Consider the following 17,010-nt stretch of genomic DNA (forward strand, 5'->3'; position numbering starts at 1 on the left):
GTTATGGGTATCCCGGCGTCATGGTATCAGCCGAAGCCTTCGTGACGTCAGCGACTGAGTGGCGCGCGCCGGATTGGACTGGAACGCCACTAGGCTAGGTCTGCTTCCGGCCACGTACGCAACGTGCAGGTGTGCATAGGGCGATGGGCCTAGACCCCTGCGCGCATAGGGTTAGACCGGCGTGCTGACCTCTCTGTTGTGCTTAGGTGGGGCTGCGACGTGTTGATCTTCCGAGGCCGGGCATGACCCAGAAAAGTGTGTCCGGCCAAATGGGATCGAGCGTGTTGGGTTATGTGGTGCACCTCTGTAGGGAAGATTATCTATTCGAATAGCCGTGTCCCTCGGTAAAAGGACGACCCAGAGTTGTACCTTGACCTTATGACAACTAGAACTGGATACTTAATAAAACACACCCTTCCAAGTGCCAGATATAACCCGGTGATCGCTCTCTAACAGGGCGACGAGGAGGGGATCGCCGGGTAGGATTATGCTATACGATGCTACTTGGAGGACTTCATTCTACCCTCTTCTACATGCTGCAAGATGGAGGCTGCCAGAAGCGTAGTCTTCGACAGGATTAGCTATCCCCCTCTTATTCTGGCATTCTGCAGTTCAGTCCACTGATATGGCCCTTTACACATATACCCATGCATATGTAGTGTAGCTCCTTGCTTGCGAGTACTCTGGATGAGTACTCACGGTTGCTTCTCTCCCTCTTTTCCCCCTTTCCTTTCTATCTGGTTGTCGCAACCAGATGCTGGAGTCCAGGAGCCAGACGCCACCGTCGACGATGACACCTACGACACTGGAGGTGCCTACTACTATGTGAAGCCCGCTGACGACGACCAGGAGTAGTTAGGAGGATCCCAGGCAGGAGGCCTGCGCCTCGTTCGATCTGTATCCCAGTTTGTGCTAGCCTTCTTAAGGCAAACTTGTTTAACTTATGTCTGTACTTAGATATTGTTGCTTCCGCTGACTCGTCTGTGATCGAGCACTTGTATTCAAGCCCTCGAGGCCCCTGGCTTGTATTATGATGCTTGTATGACTTATTTATGTTGTAGAGTTGTGTTGTGATATCTTCCCGTGAGTCCCTGATCTTGATCGTACACATTTGCGTGCATGATTAGTGTACGGTCAAATCGGGGGCGTCACAGAGGGGAACCCCTTGGATCTAGATCTTGGAGTTCTTGGTGTTCTCCTTCTTGTTCTTCCTCTCTTTTTCCTCCCTAGCATTAGTTGCTTTGGTGGGATTTGAGAGAGAAGGACTTGGGGACTCCGTGTGCCCTTGCCATTGCATTTGGTGCATCAGTTTGAGTTCTCCACGGTGATACGTGGAAGTTACAAGTTGAGAAGCTTATTACTCTTGGGTGCTTGGTGCCCTTGAGCTTGTTCCTCTTGGGTGCTTGGGCGCCCTAGACGGTTGGTGGTGTTCGGAGCTCAATCATTGTGGTGTAAAGCTCCGGGTAAGCGTCGGGGTCTCCAATTAGGTTGTGGAGATCGCCCCGAGCAATTTGACGGGTTCCGGTGACCGCCCCCAAGGGTTGGCAAAGTGTACGGGTTCGGTGACCGCCCCCAAGGGTTGCCATTTGTACGAGTTCGGTGACCGCCCTCAAGGGTCCCTTAGTGGAATCACGGCATCTTGCATTGTGCGAGGGCGTGAGGAGATTACGGTGGCCCTAGTGGCTTCTTGGGGAGCATTGTGCCTCCACACCGCTCCAAACGGAGATTAGCATCCGCAAGGGTGTGAACTTCGGGATACATCGTCGTCTCCGCGTGCCTCGGTTATCTCTTACCCGAGCCCCTTTACTTATGCACTTTACTTTGTGATAGTCGTAGTGTTCCTTGTTGTATATCTTGCTATCACATAGTTGTTTATCTTGCTTAGCATAACTTGTTGGTGCAAATAGGTGAGCCTAGTTGTTTTTGGTTTTGTGTTGACAAATTAACCGTTAGGTTTATTCCGCATTTGTTCAAGCCTAAACCGTAATTATTTTAAAGCGCCTATTCACCCCCCCTCTAGGCGACATCGACGATCTTTCAGAGTATTATGAATATGAAAATGCTTTGGTGTTATTCTAGTACGAACTCTAGGATAGATCGAATGGAAAAAATAGCTTTGCGTTATTTTAGTACGAACTGTTGAATAGATCGAGCGGAAAGAATAACCTTGAGGTGGTTTCGTACCCTATAAACAATTCCTATCTTTTGTTCTCCGCTAATAGGAACTTGGGAGTGATTCTTTATTGTACTTTGAGGGATAATCATATGATCCAACTATGTTAGCACTGTTGAGAGATTGCACTAGTGAAAGTACGGACCCTAGGCCTTGTTTTTAAGCATTGCAATACCGTTTTTGTGCCCGTTTACTATTTGCTACCTTGATGTTTTTATTTATTCAGATTATAAAAACATATTCTACCATCCATATTACACTTTTATCATTATCTCTTCGCCGAACAAGTGCACCTATACAATTTGCCATTGTATTAGGTGTGTTGGGGACACAAGAGATTTCTTGTATTTAGTTTCAGGGTCATTTGAGAGAGACCATCTTCATCCTACACCTCTCACAGATTGATAAACCTTAGGTCATCCACTTGAGGGAAAATTGCTACTGTCCTACAAAACTCTGCGCTTGGAGGCCCAACACGTGTCTACAAGAATAAAGTTGCGTAGTAGACATCAGTCTGGCAGTGGTAGAAACAAGAAACGTGATGGCCACCGTGGTTCAACTTCCATGGACAAGCTATCATGTCTGCTGACACATGCATTGCATACCGCTCAATGCAAGGAGCAGTAGTAGAGAAAACTTGTTCCGAAGATACCATTTTTCTGATAAAATTCTCGAGATATCATTACTTTGTACACATGGGATTACTCCTGCAAGGGTCAATCACAACAGGTGTTTTGTAAAAAAAATGCATCTTGATGTTCCCTGCAATACACGGGCATCTTGCTAGTTATAGAAGAAGCCCACACGGGCATCTTGCCGCAGGGTGTGCCACCGACCCAAACTCAATTTTTTTTTCAGACACTTAGGTGCACCGGATGCCTGCCATCCGGCAATATAGGCCGTCCGATTTATATCTGATGGATAGGAAGAAAACTGTGGCAATTTTGCAAAAATAAAAACCTACACCCCTCTCCACATTTGCAAATAAGGCCTTCCCTCGTTCATCCTTTTCTCTCACAAGATAAACTACTCATACAAATGCATCTTGATGTTCCGTGCAACGCACGAGGATGTTTCCTTGGGGGTCTCTCCAGCGTGGCGTGGCCGTAGTTGCAAGTTGACGCCCCTTGAGATGCCGACGTTGAGGGGCACTCGGATTTTGTCCGATGAGCAGGTAATATGAGTTTGATCATGTAGTAAATGCATTCTAAAGACTACTTCCGTGTCCATTTCCTAATACTCCCCCCTGCCCACTGTTTCACAGGTTAGGCTCAGTGCGAGTGGAGATTGGCTTGCATATGTACAGGAAGGTACCAACATCAATTTGCACAACATTTACAACGGTGACATCGTTCACGTAGAACCTTTGTCCAACATTGGGATCAGCCATGCAACGAGCCGCCACCTAAATTGTATGATGGAACCACGGTGAGATTGAAGAAGATAGCATGAACCTTGCACATGGCCGTCAAAGGTGGACGATGCTGTCTGCGGCCAATTTGTTGCCGTACGAGTATGAAGATGCTATGCTCCTTTCTAACCGCATATTCGTGGTGACAAACCAGGGGACTTGCTTCGTATGGGACACATCCTACGGTATACTCCCTCTCTCCCAGTTTATTTGTTTTGAATTTTTTTCGTTTTATAAGTTTCAAATTCAAATTTAGAGCTCCCCATCACATGTTGAGATTACAGTGGCCATTAAATCGTTGCGTGCATGTATAGTAAAGAAACAAATCTCGAGTTTGGCACGAGTTCGTGCAGCGGTAGCACCACAAGGCCTGGCGCAGGAGTTACATTTACCTCTCGGGGCCCTCGGGTCTGAGCTTCAGCACCTTACGACACCTGCCTTTGGGTCAATAACATGTGGACCCGATAGGTGGCTGGTCCACATGTAATGCTCCCGAAGGAAGAGGGGCAGTGGGGCCGAGAGGGGTGAGCCGCAAGTAGGGACGTGTGGTGTCATGGGTTCGAGCGGCGTCGCGGGAATCGCATGTGGCTGTGGTAGAAACTTGATGCTCACCGCATTTCAGTTGGCCCACATGTCATGCACACAAAAGGCAGAGGGGCGGTGCGGCCGAGAGGGGTGAGGCTCACGTCGGGGGACGTGGTGCCGTGGGTTGGAGCGGCATCGTGGGAATCGCGAGTGGCAGTGGATGAAACATGATGGTCGCCGTAGTTGAACTTGCATGGACAAACTGTCATGTCTACGGACACATGCATTGCATACCGATCACTGGAAGGAGTAGTAGAGAAAGCTAGGCGGATAAATAGTTCCTTATAGTCAAGCGGACCCACGCTACTACTTGTTCCAAAGACATGCACACCATCGAAATAGTCCATCTATATCAATATACACAGAGAGGGGATAAATTTTTTTACAAGAGAGGAAATAGTTCATCCATCCATAATGCCCTGCTGCTAGTGCAGCTTCTTCTTCTTCTTCTTCTCATTTTCTGTGGAGACGGCTTCGCAAGAAGCTCTCTGGACCTTGGAGCTATCTCGAAACTCACAGGGCATCGAGGGCAGCATATTTTATCCACTCGTACGTCAAGGGATAATTCTCCCATCCAGACGACATTAATGCTAGTGTCTCGTCACCCTTCTGAAGATTTTTTCTGAGCACAAAATTTGCTACGTTGAATGGGGATGGTGTCGGTTTATCACAATCTTCTACAGGAATTTTTATTTTGGTTTGTACGTCAGCGATGCTTTCCAAATCAAGGTTGTACGGCTCCAACTTCTGTTTGTCCCTTGCGATGGCTGCCCCACAGAACTATATGTCCTCCCGAGACAAGAAATCGTGAAGCTCACCTGGTATCACTACAAAAAAAAGACACATCCATGACATTTTGGGCCGAACAATTTTTTTTTCTGTCATACTTATGACACTTCTATGACGATAATTGTGAGAAAACCTGGTATCATCACAGATGTGGTGGGGTCCTACTTCTATGACAAAAAATCATGACAGAAAATGGGCTTTTCGTCCTGGGCGGGCCGGAGAAGCAGCTGCATGACATTCTTTGGGCTGTCCATGACGGGAAAAACGTGGTAGAAGCGAGGGCGAGGAAAATATCGGGGAGTTCCCAGTTACGGTGGGTGGTCGGGGGCCGAGCGATGCGCATTTCTCTTGTACGTACGCGCGTGTGTGCGAGGCGTTGGGCTCTAACTGAACCGGAGCGAGGCGTTGGGCTCTAACTGAACCCGAGTGATTGCACTGCAGGCTACACATTACTGAACCCGAGCGATCGATCGATCCCTTGCTGTTAACTGAAGCCGAGTGATTCCCTCGCTACTGCTGCTAACTGAAGCCGATCGATGCTGCCTCTGGATGAACAGTGAGCGTTGTTGGGGGGGGGGGTTGGATGAACAGTTCCCGGTGGGGGATGAACATGACCCCGTGGTAGTGGAATCCATTGCCGCTGGATGAACAGTACCCCAATCGATCGAGCCGGTGGATGAACAGGACCCCGTGGAGGGGTGGATGAACAGGACCCCGTGGAGGGCTGGATGAACAGGACGACCCTGTGGAGGGCTGGTTGAACAGTAGCCGGTGGAGGGCTGGATGAACAATAGCCCATGGAGGGGTGGTTGAACAGGACCCCGTGGAGAGGGCTGGTTGAACAGTAGCCGATGGAGGAGCGCGCGGTGGAGGCCGGCTGAACAGGAGCCCGTGGATGAACAGTCGCAGGTGGAGGCTGGAGGAGGTCGACGGTGGATGCACAGTAGGCCGTGGAGGCTGGAGGAGGTCGATGGTGGAGATGAACAGTATCTCGTGGAGTCCCGTTTTGTGGTACGCCACACCCCTCCCGATGATCAGGACCGCCGTTTCGACCGTAGCACTCCAACACAAGTCCGTTTCGTCCATTTTGCGGTACGCCACACCCCTCCCGATCAACAAGACCCCGTTTCGACCGTAGGAGGTCCGTTTCCTCCATTTTGCGGTACGACAGACCCCTCCCGATGAACAGGATCCCATTTCGACCATGGGTATGCCAAGCCTCGTTTCCACTGGCTGTTCCGTCCAAGCCGGTTGGCTCCTGATGAACAGCACGCGTTCCGTTGCCTCCCGATGAACATAACGCATTCCGTTGCCTCGCCATGAACACGACGACGACGCATTTCTTTGTTCCGACCCAGCCATGTACACGAGCCCTGGCCGTACGTATGCGCGAGTAGGCGTTCGAGACCCCGCCCGTATGTACGTACGTGGCCGTATTTACTTTCTTGCACCATGGCCGCTGTACGTACGTGTACATGCTACGTGCGCGCCTCTACTACGACACACGTGCGTGCCGCTACTACGACACGTGCCCTTCCTTACACGGCCACGGTTCATCGCTGCAGCCTGCAGACAGACCGATCGTATGTACGTACATGTTCGCGACCGGAATGACAACGCTACGTACACTTCGACCAGGTGGGTCCCGACTGTCAGACACTTCCTTCCGTGCGAAGATATAGCTGGTGGGTCCCAGCAGTCAGGGGGGGAATCAATTTTTTTTGCCCGTAGTATGGATGCACTTCCTTGCATGCGACGATATAGCTGGTGAGTCCCAGGAGTGAGGGGAAACGTTTTTTTCACGAAATATGGTGGCCCGTCAGGTGGGTCCCTGCTGTCAGGTGGAGGAATCATTATTTTCGCGTAATAAGGAGGCACTTCCTTGCTACGTCCATGGACCCAGCTATCAGCCTCTCCATGTACAGTACTCTTCCGATGGAAGTCGGTCCTTGACCACATTGACCACGCCGTGCCGAGAGCACCAAGGCGGTGGACGACGGCGAGGCCTAGGAAGGGGACGACATGGAGCCGGGGAAGACGCGGCAGTGCATGCCCACGCGGAGAGGAGTATGAGGGTTCACTGGTTCGGCTGCGGTGTGACGCTGCCGTCGCCGTAGGGGCTGGCCAGCGGTGGGAGTAGTAGGGGGCGTGAGGACTCCGTGGCAGCACAGCCGGCCATGGGAGGCAAGAGCAGGCGGCACGATCGGTGCTGCTTTGGGCAGTTGGAGCAAGAAGACCAGAGGTTGAAGAAGCATTACAGCCGTTGGATGGACGTACGGTCGCTGGAGCTAGAATTGTTCATATTGATTAAGTTGACAAAGCCCTCCGTCCCCGTCAACTTAGTAGGCCCACAAGTTAGCCTCCCACTATGGGGTCCTAGCTAGTAGGGGGAGTATTCATATTTTTGTGCGTAATAAGGAGGCACTTCCTTGTGTGCGAAGATATAGCTGGTGGGTCCGACCTGTCAGCGGGGGGGGGGGGACGTTTTTTCATGAAATACAGAGGCCCTTCCGGTGGGTCCCAGATGTCAGGTGGAGGAATCATTATTTTGCACGTAATAAGGAGGCATTTCCTTGTGTGCGGCCATGGACCCAGCTGTCAGCCTCTCCACATATAGTCCATGTCCGATGGATGTCGTTCGTTGACCACGTTGACCACGCCGCGCCGAGAGCACTAGGGCGGTGGACGACAATGAGGCCTAGGAAGGGGACGACGCGGACCCAGGGAAGACGCGGAGTGGATGCCCACGCGGAGAGGAGTACGAGGGTTCACTAGTTCGGCTGCGGTGTGAGGCTTCCATCGCCGCAGAATAATAGGGGGTGTGGGTGAGTAGAGCGATGGCCTGGCCAGCGGTGGGAGTAGTAGGGGGCAGTGAGGCCTCCGCGGCAGCACAGCCGGCCACGGGAGGCAGGAGCATGCGGCACGGCCGGTGCTGCTTTGGGCGGCTGGAGCAAGAAGACCAGAGGTTGAAGAAGCACGACGGCCGTTGGATGGACATCGTACGGTCGCTGCAGCTAGAAGCGTTTATAATGACTAAGTTGACAAAGCCCTTGGTACGCGTCAACTTAGTAGGCCCACAGGTCAGCCTCCGAAACGGTGCGGCCCAGATGTCAGGGGGAGGAATCATTTTTTGGGCGGCTGAAGCTAGAATATCCGAGATTGAAGAAGAAGCACGACATCCGTTGGATCGACATCCAACGGCCGCTGCTGCTAGAACGATGTGTTGACTATAAGTTGACAAAGCCTTGCATACGGGTCAACTTACTTTTTTAGGGGACGCGTCAACTTAGTAGGCCCACAAGTGTGTGGCAGAGAACTTATAGCCCATTTGCGATTTGTAAGGATGTACAACCCACTTTTTAATTCTAATAAATTTACTAAAATCCATTTACAGTTTGTTAAAAGTACAGCCCATTTTCTAGCAAGGACAATGATTAATAATTTCAACCAACCATTCAAAACAGAATTCAAAAAAAATTCCCACATTTTGATGGGATCCGAAATGTTTTCATCGCGAAATTTCTAGTCAGATTAAATACAATTTCAATATAAATTTGTATTACGTAAAAATCCAACGAAACATTGCGCGCGTAACAATTAATGAAATTAAAATTTTGAAAATCCAAAAATAATATTTTATAAACTAATTACGTGTTTGGTGCATTTTTTTATAGTTACTGCCCAGTTTTTATAATTACATCCCATTTAATATTTATTAAAGCCCATTTTCCTGTTAAGCCTAATGCATCCCTCCTAGGAAAGATTTGCAGCCCAGCGGGGCGGAGAATAACAAGTTGACCTTGCCTGGGTATTCCTAAAAAAAAAGTATAGCTGGGCTAGCCATTTTCAGCTTAAAAATAATAATATTTGGGCTGGATATCTGGCCTGGGCTAGACGGGCCACAGCCCGCCCAGTTAATACCCTGGTCTCCTCTGAACAACAACGAAAACATCGCTCAAGAAAAACTCTGCAATGCTCACACCTCAAAAACACAAATACTGCTCGAGCTGCTTGGTCCCAGCTGTCGGCCGCTCCTTGTGCAATTCTCTCATTTATTGACTACATGGGTTGACAATGGTGTGGGACCGTGATGTCAGGAAACCAGGAGGAAGCAAAAAAAATAGTTGTACATAATAAGGAGGCACTTGCGTACGTACGGCTATGACCCTAGTGGGTCCCTACTGTCATCCAGTCGAAATAAAGTCATCTTCTGAATCCTCATGTTTGTTGACCATGTTGACAATGCTCGGCGCCACAGCGAGCGCAACAACTCGAAGGACGACGGAGAGGGCCTCGCGGGCCCTACGGATGGTCTGATACAGCGTCCACTGCTCATTCAGGAAGCCAGGATCATCAGACACCTATGAGCACCTTCGAGAGACTGAGACGGCATGAAACGGTAAGGCCGCGCTTGGGAGCTCTGGTTTATTTCACACCTGTATTAAGATAGAAGTGCAATTTACTCGTCATCGGAAACAACGCGTAAAATACTGGCGTAGTGAAACCGAGGGCCCGTGATCTGTAAGTAAAACCTGCGGGTTATGCATGTAATTTGAGAGACCAGTGTATATTTTAGTAGTCGAAATCGACCAACCAAGCTCTTCACCCGAGACCATCTACTTTTATTTACAAGCGTCAGTTTTACAAGCGGTTTTGGTTGGAAAACGACGATCCAATCACGGCCTAAGATGATGAATTGGTCGGAAGATCATATGGTTTCACCTCTAACCTACCCGAGTTGTCATATACGCTATGAATGAAACATAAGACAATGAACTTCTTAAGCACAGAAACAATAGAAGAGGATGATCTTCTTAACATGCAAATCACGGGCATTAGATCAACATGCAAAACAATATGAAGCATTATTCTCAGGAGGCACGGTGAACAGCTCATGATGCCGCATGCCACAACATTCCAAGCTCAACTTTGCAATCAAACTCACAAGGCCTGGCATTAGATAGAAAACATTCAGAACAACCTCTTAAAATATCTTACATAAGTCAACATTCATGTGACTATGCATCTCAGCGGAGTAAATATTTACTTCTGAACTGAAGACAGGAATAGGAAAAAACGATCGACGTTGCTCACAGCAAAGGGCGTCCCACTCAAAAATATCAAATGCATGTCTTCTGGCTAACATCAATGAGCAAAAATTGACAAGGTTTTCCAATTCCAATATATTAAACTAATGTCTTCTTGGTAACATCAATGATTAAACTTTGACAAGCTTTTCCCATCAAAATATGTAATGCCTATGATTGTGGAACGAGCAGGGTTTGTCATCAGTTTGTCATCTGATAGTCCGGTGGCTCAAGGTGACGATGAATGATTAGAGAACCATTTGGTGTATTGTGCATGATGAAGTATTATGGAGGACACGAACCATCTGAACATTTTGTGCAGTTCCACTAAAATCAAGCTGAGCATCCCTGTGGATTTCGTATTTATATGCTGCCATAAAACAAAGACACATCCGCACACACATGAATATTGGCCCTAGTGTCAACCCACCAATCGGTGGACTACCAAACTGAAAGTACGGTAAACAGATTACCAGACCCAGATGCCCCATCATTGTTGCTTAGAGTGACATTGACAGACTTGGAGTCCTGTCTTGGCTTTTTGGTACTTGTTTCGGCACTTGTTTGCCTAGTGTTCCTCCGAACCACAAGTAAAGCAGCCATCTCTCTTTTTGTCTTTCTTCTTACCCTTCTTAATGGCGGATGCTGGCAGCTCCATTCAAACATATAGTCCGGTGGCTCAAGGTGACGACGAATGATTAGAGAACCATTCGATGTATTGTGCATGATGAAGTATTATGGAGGACACAAACCATCTGAACATTTTGTGCAGTTCCACTAAAATCAAGCTGAGCATCCCTGTGGATTTCGTATTTATATGCTGCAAGAAAACAAAGACACATCAGGACACACATGAATATTGGCCCCAGTGTCAACCCACCAATCGGTGGACTAACAAACTGAAAGTACGGTAAACAGGTTACCATACCCAGATGCCCCATCATTGTTGCTTAGAATGACATTGACAGATTTGGAGTCCTGTCCTGGCTTCTTGTACTTGTTTGGGCACTTTTTGCCCAGTGCACTCCACGTGTTGTAGAGTTTCCTATGCTCTCTGCAGACTAGTCATGTCACCAGCGACTACTAATACACTGTAAAGCTTCTCGATCATTCCTTGTGTAATGTAGCGCAAACAGTGACTGCTTCTTTCTGCAAAGTGGTAAGACCAACTGGACCCACTAATGCAGCAGTTTTCCTTAGACACATTGGCTCCTTTTGTGCAGTTCAACTAAAATCAAAGTCAGAATAAAACCGAGCTTTAATTTTGATATCCCTGTAAGCAACAATAGGTATAAGGGAAACAATTACTGAGAAATAACCGTTGATGACTTGTACTCCCGGAAGAAAAACATCTACTGATCTACCTTATCTTAATGGGAAACAAAGCAGGAGAGTAGCAATTCTCAATCAGTGTGATTCATTCATATTAACTAAGACATTATCTTAACAATGCCTTGTTTCAACATGTATAAAGAACGACAAAGCAGAAAAGTACCATTCCTAAAACAATGCGACTGATTCATTTTAACAGAGACATTATCTTAACAATACCTTGGTTAAACAAGTAGAAAGAACTACAAAGCAGGATAGTACCATTTGTAAAACACTGTAACTGATATATAATAACAGAGACATTATCTGAACAATACATTTCTTAAACATGTACTCTGGCCGATCCCTAACAGAAATGGTACTCCCGCCGATCCCTAACAAGTGTTGCAGTTTTGAACTAAGATTCAGTAGTTAATTCCGAGGAAAGTCGGTACTGACCTTTCAAGACCAAGATTTGAAACAACTTGTGAGGAAGACCTAAAAGAGATCTCAACACATATATGGAAATCCTGTCTCCTTTTGTGCAGTTCCACCAAAATTAAGCGAAGCAAAATGTCGCAATAGTAACAAGTTGAATAGATATCCCTGTTTTAACAGAGGCAAAAAAGAGATCAATTACTGGCCAATAAAGGAGGATGAAACATGCGGCCACAAAAATGGTAATCCCGCCAATCCCTAACAAGTGTTGCAGTTTTGAACTAAGATTCAGTAGTTAATTCTGAGAGTGGCATTGCTTAATTTTACCAGCGGCATTAGATTAACAAAAAGCATAAACAGTTCCAGGGGAGAGTGGGCACAACAACAACATGTGCTTCCATCTACTTATAAAGGGGGTGATGCAGAGTTTGTTGTAACAAAGCAACAAGCATCATGTCTGGGTTGGTCCCATTTTTGTTCACTACTAAATGGGAAAAGACAGCAATACAATAGCTTCAGTTCATCATTTATTTAAAATAGTACCAATACAAGTAGCACAGCATCTCAAAGCACACTTCACAATCATGTGGATGAAGGCCTGTACTGACCTTTCATGAGACGACCAACATAAAATACGAATGTACCAACACGAATAGGAAATGCAATCAAGTTTTGTCAGTTGCACTGAAATCAAGCAAAGTTGCCGGTGTGACATTTAAGTTTGCTATAGCAACAAGTTGAATAGATATCCCTGTTTTAAGAGGCAAAAGAGGAAACAATTACTGGCCAATAAAGGAGGATGAAACATGCGGCCACAAAAATAAGCATCTACCTTATCTTGATGGAAAACAAAGTATAGGACAATAGCATTTCTAAAACTTTGCATTGATTCATATTAACAGAGAAATTCTCATAAAATAGTTCAGTATTTAATTCTGAGAGTGGCATTGCTTAATTTTACCAGCGGCATTAGATTAAGAAAAAGCATAAACAGTTCCAGGGGAGAGTGGGCACAACAACACCATGTGCTTCCATCTACTTATAAAGGGGTTGATGCAGAGTTTGTTGTAACAAAGCAACAAGCATCATGTCTGGGTTGGAACAATTTTTGCCCACTTTATGGTAAAAGACAATAGTTCAATAGCTTCAATTCAATATTTATCCAAAACAGTACCAATACAAGTAGCAAAACATCTCAAAGCACACTGCAATATCATGTGGATGAAAGTCGGTATTGACCTTTCTTGACCAAGATTTGAAACAACTCACGAGGATGACTTGAAAGAAATCCCAACACATATATGAAAATCCATGATCTCCTTTTGTGCAGTTCCACCAAAATTAAGCAAAGTCGACGGTGTGACATTCAAGTTGAACTGCACAAAACATTCTTAAAACAAAAGTGTTTCACGTAGCAAAGCAAAATGTTGCAATAGCAACAAGTTGAATAGATATCCATGTTTTAACAGAGGCAAAAAAGGAATCAATTACTGGCCAATAAAGGAGGATGAAACATGCGGCCACAAAAATGGTAATCCCACCAATGCCTAACAAGTGTTGCAGTTTTGAACTAAGATTCAGTAGTTAATTCTGAGAGTGGCATTGCTTAATTTTACCAATGGCATTAGATTAACAAAAAGCATAAACGCTTCCAGGGGAGAGTGGGCACAACAACAACATGTGCTTCCATCTACTTATATGATGAGGACAGGACTACCTTGGAGACGACCAAAAATATTGCATACATGCATATTTGTCAGGTGATCTCTAGTGCAAACTATTCAATAATCTATTTATGTTATCCAGAACAAAAATATTCACACACTTTTGTGTTTTGTCTAATTGCAGGTGTATGGGACATTTGTACAATCCACGTATGAAGATAAGGCAAAAGGAGAAGTTTAGGTTCTGTTCAAAAAGTCCTCTCACGTCACTTTTGGGCCAAGAGAAGATAGAGTCCAAGTCTCTCACGTTCTGGATTCAGATTCGGACTGCACAGACATACCTGACTCAAAACGCCAACAACTTTTTTATATGGACTCTGAATTGGGTGATTCTTTTTTTTGTTGGAAAGTAGATTTCGTCCTCTTTCCAACCCAATTGGATTCACCTTTAAATTCGTCTGGAGCGTTGAGATATGGATGAAACAATCTAACGCTGCAACAGAATCCGAGTCAAACAACAAGTCCAAAGGTGTTGCATCACCTCCACTTGGGCCCATGAGCCTTGTACGACCTAGGGTTGGTTTTAGGCTGCCTTGGGACGTCCTCCCACCTCCTTGGCCGCCACCCCTTGCTCCTATATAAGTAGATCCATCTAGTAGCTTTTTCCTTGGGATTTGTTTAGTTAAAAGTTAGCCATTGCAACTTCGTGTACTTCGTTTGTGTCCAACGACCAGACCAAGACCGCCTACGGATCCTCACCATTATCAATACTTCATATAGATTTGCAATATTCAGATTGCTTTATCATATTTTTGCTCGTTCTTCGATTGCTTGCAAGAATAGACCTTCGTGGTCAGGCTGACCGTGCTTCCGGCATCATCAGTAACCTCAGGAGATTGGTTTAGCGATTGCCAAGGCGCAACGTCGTGCACATTTGTAGTCGGATCATCAAAGTCGTCTCCACCAAATCGATAGTTATCATATCATCGAAAGATCAGGACCCTCGCCTCTATCAAGTGGTATCAGTTTTCAGGTTGCTCGGTGAGAATTTCCAGTTTCCCCTAGATTGGATTTATTTTCTTACCTATTGTCCAAGAAAAAGCCACAAAAAAGTTAGATCTATTCATCCTTTTGTCCAAGCCAGTTTGAGCCTTTGCAATTTTCTTTTCATTGTTTGCATTATTGAATTATCGGTTGCATCATCGTGTCGAGTTGCTGGTCTTAGTGTCTAGTTCGTTTAGAGTTTCGAGTTCTGTTCAGATTAGTCACGTCGCCGCTGCATCGTTATCCCTTTCGCTATCCACCACACCATCCATCAATTTCCACCATGTGCTACCCATAGTTCATTGTCAATCATAGTTGAGGTCGTTCACATCTTCGCTTGATCCAATCTGCATCTTATCTAGTTTGTCTTGGAAAGAGGGAGAGAAAAAAGACAGAGAAAAAAAAGAGAAAATAAAAAAGAAAAAAAAGTCAGAGAAAAAAAAGAGAGAAAGAAAAAGAAAAAAAGTGTGAGGAAAAAAAGAGAGAAAAAAACAAAATTCGGATCTATCTAGACTCAATCTCGTAGTTGAATTCGGATTGGAATCTGTTTTGTGCACTGTTCAGTAAAACAGGCACAACTTCCTCATACGAAATCCGTTTTGGCTCCGCGAGTAATCAAATGAAAGCTAGCGACGAGCCGCATCTAAATAGTTGCAGAGGCTAGTTCAATATTTGACACCTCAAAATCGTCTTTGAAATAGGTCTTTTTGTCCTCTGATGTTCGTGGACACAGCTTATTCCAGTTTTTCAGGCCAGTTTTAGAATTCTTTGACTCCTCATATCAATTCGGAATTGAGTGATTCTTTTTGCATTGGAAAGCTTGAGTTAGTAGCATTCTTTGAAAAAAATTATCAGAAAATTGGCTCAAACTTTTCAAGAGGAAAGTTGGAGAGAGAGTTGTTGTATATCCTGCTTGGCAGTTGTTTTTCATCATTATCTTTACTGCCGTTGTGATCTTCACTTATATATTGCTGTCCAGAGCTACTTAGTATCCTTCATTGATGCTAGTTGTGCTACGTCGTGACCTCATTAGTGTTCTAGGCTCGCGTCTCTAGTCCGGTCTAGCCTAGGACCAGCACAGTACCGTCGTTGAGCGTTTATTCAACATTGCATCTCTGAATTGATTATTGCTAATATTTTGCTACCATATATAGCCAACCCAGCTCCACATATTTCTGCACCGTGTATACGTGCGTTCCCCTGGCAATCGCTTTACACAATCTTCAGAGTTATTTGACACCGCTGGTTGCCTGTCACCACCTGCTGCTTGGTAAGAACTTGTAAGATATTGATATTTGCTTTACTGTGAGCGCTTTACCACCACATCCTAGTAGTTCATAGAAACATTATTCTTGAATTTTGTTTCTTGTTTATACTAATCATGACAGGATCTAGAGTCAATTCATGGGGTTTGTCGATCGTGGGAGACGTGCCATCACCTATGCAAATACCACAACCGTCACGAGAGGTGCACAAACATCCAAATGCATATGATCAGGTTAATGTTTCTATACCACCATTTAATGGCCGTTTTAGACCTGCTTTATATATTGAATGGGAGTTTGAAATAAATAATATATTTGCTTCCAATAATTTTGATGTACGTAAAAAAGTTAAGGTCGCGGTTGGTTCTTTCACTGGTCATGCTGTAGTTTGGTGGAGTGAATATTGTCGGTTACACCCTAATGATATACCTACTACTTGGGATGATTTGAAACTTGCCATGCGACAGACATTCGTTCCCGCTTATTATACTCGTGACATGATTACAAAGTTGCAACATTTAAAACAAGGTAGTGACACCGTAACGAAATATTATGATACTTTACAAACTACCTTGCTGCATTCCTCTTTAGAAGAAAGTGAAGAAGATTTTATGGATAGATTTTGGGGAGGATTAAATCATGACATTCAGGAGATACTAATTCATGAAGAGTGTTATCCTATGGACCATTTGTTTCATCTTGCTTGCAAAGCTGAACAGGAAATAAAACGACGTGTTGCCCACAAGGAGAACAAGCGCGAGATGCACATTCCAAGAGTTGATACGGTTGTCCCTTCAACTATTAGGCATACTATGACAACCACATCCGTTGTTGTGAGGACTACATCACCTCCACCATGTGACACATCATCACCGAGAGTGCCTACATCATCTGAGTTGATCATAAGAGGTAATGACAAAGGTACTAATCTTCCACCTCCACATGAGTATGATGAATGTCTTGTCAATTTAAGTGCACCGTGCGGTGAGCTACCCACTACTTTGATCACACCAGCTGCTTTAGAGGACTACGTTGATGATTTGACTTTGCCATGTGATCAAACAATTTTGAGTGAACCCATTGAATTAACTATAGATGCCAAAGAATCAAGTGAATCAGGGAATAAATCAGATTTGGATCAAATATGTTTGAAAATAATTGTGCCAATGTTTAATCATTTTGATATGACCTCTAATCTTGGTGATGGTTCATCAATGTTGGGATGGTTTAATGATAAGCATTG

Source organism: Triticum aestivum, chromosome 5D (genome assembly GCF_018294505.1).
Source record: "Triticum aestivum cultivar Chinese Spring chromosome 5D, IWGSC CS RefSeq v2.1, whole genome shotgun sequence".
In the NCBI taxonomy this organism is placed as follows: domain Eukaryota; kingdom Viridiplantae; phylum Streptophyta; class Magnoliopsida; order Poales; family Poaceae; genus Triticum; species Triticum aestivum.